We start from the raw sequence: 5,595 nt of genomic DNA on the forward strand, positions 1-5,595 counted from the left end.
AAAATATGAAATAATTCCTTCATATCTTCAAACACAAATCCTGACCTTATCATCTCTCCATTCACAGGCTGAGGAAATAAGTCCTGCCGAGTTTTCCAGACGATAGGAAGTGGAAATTACAGGCAGGAAGATGGAATTATTCTATATCGTATCTTTAGATGTAAAACCCGGAGCCGTTATCGCCTGCTCATTTCCTCGGGCGGTGTGTCGGCAGGGCCCGGGGGGACGGTGTGCGGATATCGGTACCTGGTCCGCCGGCGCCACGAGGATAGGTTACGTCTTATAACATCCTCTTCAATTGTATGCGAGATAAGTTTAATTTATCTATTTGCACATACGTAATAAAAGAAAAGTTTATTAACTATAATACAACGAAAAAGTAAACGTGCAGGGGTTGAGAAAATGCCATAATGATTTGTTTGATATCTCTCCCCATCATGTTCTTACATTATAACAATTTTGTCAAATCAAATATAAATGACAATAAAGAAGTAATGGCAAAAGTAACCGAGACAATGCAATGAATCTGTGAATCAATTAAACAAAATAATCAAGTTTGGCAATAGGTAAATGAAACGATACAGCAAATCATCAATTAACCAAACAAAAGAGTTTTCTACGTCGGTGAAGGTTAGACATCCAAGTAATAAGATACGCCCAAAAACAGTTACTCAAGCAACTGGTATGATTTTGGAAACGGTCAGACGTATCAGGTACCATCCACTACCTTTCGTCAGTGACACCGGTGAGTTGTCAGAAAACAAAAGGAAAGAAAAGTTAGACAAGTCAAGACAAGGATGGTGAAAATAAGTCAAGATGAGAGTGAAATTAGATATGTTTTCTTTTGGAATCAGTCAGGTTACAACTTCACCGTGCTATAGCTGCACATGGTCTTTGTGGTACTGACTTTTCATCAAACCAGTCTACAAAAGATCCTAAGGAGCCTGCCATATTGAGGCTACACAAGTAGGACACTTTAGAAGTGGTCCTCATACCGGAAAAAAGTGACATAAACGAGAGACCCAATTGAATGAACTGATATGCAACTTCGGAAGAGCTTATATGAGCTTGAAAACTGAAACCCGTCGTCACAACATCCTACGGAGCCTGGATATTGAGGCTATAGAGCCAGGACACCTCACAAGTGGTCCTCATACCGCAAAAAAGTGACATAATAGCGAGACCCAATTGAATTAACTAATATGCAACTTCGTTAGAGCTGGTAGGAGCTCAGAATCAAACCCGTCGTCACAACATCCTAAGGAGCCTGGATATTGAGGCTATCGAGCCAGGACACCTCACAAGTGGTCCTCATACCGCAAAAAAGTGACATAATCGCGAGACCCAATTGAATTAACTAATATGCAACTTCGTTAGAGCTGGTAGGAGCTCAAAATCGAACCCGTCGTCTAAGACGCCTGAATATTGAGGCTATTGAGCCAGGACACCTCACAAGTGGTCCTCATACCGCAAAAAAGTGACATAATCGCGAGACCCAATTGAATTAACTGATAAGCAACTCCGGGAGAGCTGATAGGAGCCGGGCGGTGATCCTCCCCACTTTCCCCGCGCTAATGCGCCCCGGAATCCCCGGTAATGGACCCGGTGTCAGCGCGGTGCCTTTGTCGTGCGGCAGAGGTGCGCTGCCCTCTTGACCACAATCACCGCAGCCGACTGTCACTATCCTTACATCGTCATTCCGCCGAAAATTGGAAAAATCACGCCGACGAGCGGCCAGCTGTTTATTGGCGCGCTGGGTCCAAATGTGGCGAAATGGTCCCAAAAGGTCTCGGGAGATGGTGGGAAGAGTGACAGTATCGGGGCGGAATCTCTCCCCTGGCGGCACGCAGCGGGGATAGCGGGCTTACAGCCCGGCACAATCCTAATTACATCAGAAGTGCCACGATAGGACGGCCGCTGGAACCACCTAACAGGGGTGTCATCCGTAAAACACCTCTTCTGAGGAAGGAAAAAAGAAAAAAAGAAAGTCATCTCGATCCAGTAACTCTAACTGAAGAGCTAATCTCCCACTGGTCGTGACAGAGAAGACAGACGCTATGTACAGTATTCATAGGTTCATTGTAATACTTTTTGACAAACACAATGAACACGTGGACCTAAGGACTGCGACCCTTTCCAGTAGCGTGCATATCGGGTGAGCGACAACAGCCGGGATTCGAACTCCCAACCACTTGGTCCAGAGGCAGAGTCGCTAACCACTGGACTACGCACACTACAGATAAAGAAAACAAATGTCCGTCAAATAGGAGGAGGGCACTCTGTGCAATATTGAATATTATTTTGTGTGTAAGAAAATGTATAAGTTGAGTGTCTGTCACATTGTCCTAGTTCCTAGCATTGTAATGCTAAGAAAACATTGAAACTGCCTTAAAACACTTCTCTAATGTCAACGTTAGACAACAAAACACCGTCACCTTTAGTTCACACATTGAAACAAACAAACAAACATTGTCATATCTATATTTGCAATAAAATACATTAAACCATATGGACGCTTGTTATTTTAGATCATCATAGAACTATAATGTTCATATTGTTTATTCAGCATCACCTTTTCGCTGCATATCCTATATGTACTCTTAGTCTTTCCATTTTTAATCTTTATAAAACGTTGGTCAGCTTATGGCCCAGAAAAACAAAACATGACGACAAACATATGATCTCTTTCCGCCAGCCTAAGGGATAATTTAAAGTAGAGGAGAGCGTCCTAAGCCGGATGGGTACATTAACAGACCTGTGGTACTGATATTTTCGCGCCTTATCTTGAACTTATTATCTCCCCAACACCCATGACAGATTCGGGTGATGTTAGAACAATTTTCCTCCGACTGCGCGTCCTTCCGACCACTGACTAGCCTCATGTGAGTGCCACCATCATTATTGGATTACAACATCATCATGACGATTCTCCCGGATTGAGCTACAATTGAATAAAGGTGTTGTGGGGGTAATGACACTAGGTTCAGGGGGAAAAGTGCCCGCTATCACCGGTCTTTATCGATGGAGACTAGAGACTATTACGGCATTTGGGGATTTTGGACATTTCGGGGTATAAATTGGGATGTCTCCAATCTTAGGGGAAACACAAAAGGGAAGGCTGTCGGGCCAGGGGAGGTAAGTCCAAGCTGATGTCTTTTTCTTTTTTTTTTATTTGTTAAATTTTCTTAGTTTCATCTGAATGAGTTTTCGTCCCATTGCCATTATTGCATTTCCCATGTTTCCGGGGAATTCCGTACTTTTCTTTGCTCCTATTTGTTGTAGTCTATGTCAGTTTGTTATATTGATTATGATAGTAGATGTCGTCTTTTTACGCAATCTTTTTTTTTTATTCTGGGGAGTCTTGTTTGTTTCTTTTTTTCACTTTCTTTGCCTTCAGTCCACTTTATTAATTTTCAGTACGTTTTTTTACTTCCGTTTACACAGATCTAGTTGTATATTCCTTAATTGTTTGTGAAGATAATCATGCTATGGCGTAGTGGGATAAAATGAATTCACTAGTTTGTACATGGTGGTAAAGTCATAGAGTCCAAGCGTTTTGGGCTAAACTATGCCCTAACTCTTGCAAATAAGGGTGAACTATTAGCCACTTAACTTTCAGTGATATTTGGACACAAAAGAACACAACCAAGCATTTATTTTTATAAGGAAACCCGAAAGATCTGTGCGAGTTGTCGCGGTATTAGCTCTGCTCTTCAGTTGTTTACTAGTCTCTATCAGGCTTCTAAGGATCGCTGAAAACGTGTACGAACAAACAATATATTTTAGTCATCTATTTGCAAGGCTGCCGCGGTTTGCCGTATGCAATCTCTAGACCTATAGGCTATAATTTTATAATGTCTACCAATGGTACAAATGCGACATTTTCATCTTTTCAAGCTTAAACTACAACGACTAGCTGTTGAGGGTGAAGATGTCTTAAGCTTACTGTGTCATTAAGGTGGCGTCTTCAGTGGAATTCTGGTATCTTTTCCAAGACAAGATAAGCACAATGTCTTGGCAATATGACGAGTATGATACGTATATTCAGCGCATAAAGCGGCACTGGTATGAAATGATTGTATGAAATGATTTTTTTTTTCAAATCTTTTTTTCAGCTGGAAATACAGTCGTTTAACCAGCATTTAATTCCTTTTTTTTCTTTTCTTTTCTGGCTGAAACGTACTTAAAGGCATTCAATTTTATGGCGTCAAAACTGGATTTTCAAAGTCAATTTCTATTCTTTTAATGTACTAAGTTGAACCAGTACTATCCCATAGCATATTGATGTCTGTGAGGCAAAAAAACGATGTCACTGACGGAAAACGGTTACTTGTTTTGTGTCTTAGGCTGGTTCTAGCTATTTATTGGCGGTGCCCAAAAATAAAGAGACGCCTAACGTAGCTTCTTCCGGGACCATGCATACGCTTCAATAATGAAATGATGACGAAACTATGTTCAGAAATGACAGTAAATGTCTAAATCAGATTTCTTCATTTAGAATACTTTGTTTTGCCACCATGAAATTGCATCGGATGCGTTTAAAACAAAAGACTAAGAGTCTCGGCCGCACAGTCTGTTGTCCCGGTAGTTTGTCCGTGTCAGGTGGAGGTGCTGGTGACAGGTTGATGTATGTGTTCCCGGAGCGGAGCGGACAGTCGCTGATCCCGTGACTCATCGCCACGTCCCCGCACGGGAATTCTCATTCTCCCCGCTCTCCAAGCAGAGGTTTGGGTTGTGGCTTATTTTTGGCGTGTTTTTAGGCTTTTTTTATCGAGGTTTCTTTTTTACATTGGAATTTTTTCCCCTAACCGAGTCCCCAAATTCCAGTGCAGAAAAGAAACCCCGATAAAAAAGCATAAAAACACGCCAAAAATAATCCAAAACCCAAACCTCTGCTTTGAGAGTAATTTTCCCGCCTACACCACACAGACTAGCACTGTGTGGAATGCATACATATGTTGTTTCCAGAACCGTGCTTTATCCAGAAACACGGTTCTGGACAGTCTAAGCGTATCCAGAACCGTGTCAGGCTGGGGGCAAATCTACGTTCTTGTTGGAAACGCACTATCCAGAGCCGTGTCGGATCCTAACCCTAACCCAGTCAGGCATAGAATATAGAGTTGACCCAGGCACGGTTCTGGACAGTCCTCACGTATCCAGAACCGTGCCTGGTGGCAAATCTACGTTCTTGGGTAGGCAGAGACAATCCAGAACAGTGCTTGATCCTAACCCTAACCCAGTCAGGCACATGTACGTAGAGTTTCCCCAGGCACGGTTCTGGACAGTCCACGCGTATCCAGAACCGTGTCTGGGGGGCAAATCTACGTTCTTGGAAACGCAGAGACAATCCAGAACCGTGCTTAATCCTAACCCTAACCCAGTCAGGCATAGAAAGTAGAGTTGCCCCATTCCTGGTGGCAAATCTGTGAGGCAAAATGCGAAGAGTATCCAGAATCGTGCCTGATCCTAACCCTAAACCATTTAGGCACAGAACTAGATAGACACGGTTTGGATACGATAACATATGTACAAAGGTACAGCACTGTTCGGGCTGATTTAACACCAGACAGATGCTCTTACATCTGTGATCTCTTT

The sequence above is a fragment of the Branchiostoma belcheri genome, unplaced genomic scaffold (assembly GCF_001625305.1).
Source record: "Branchiostoma belcheri isolate BF01 breed outbred unplaced genomic scaffold, Haploidv18h27 scaffold126, whole genome shotgun sequence".
Taxonomy (NCBI): Eukaryota; Metazoa; Chordata; class Leptocardii; order Amphioxiformes; family Branchiostomatidae; genus Branchiostoma; species Branchiostoma belcheri.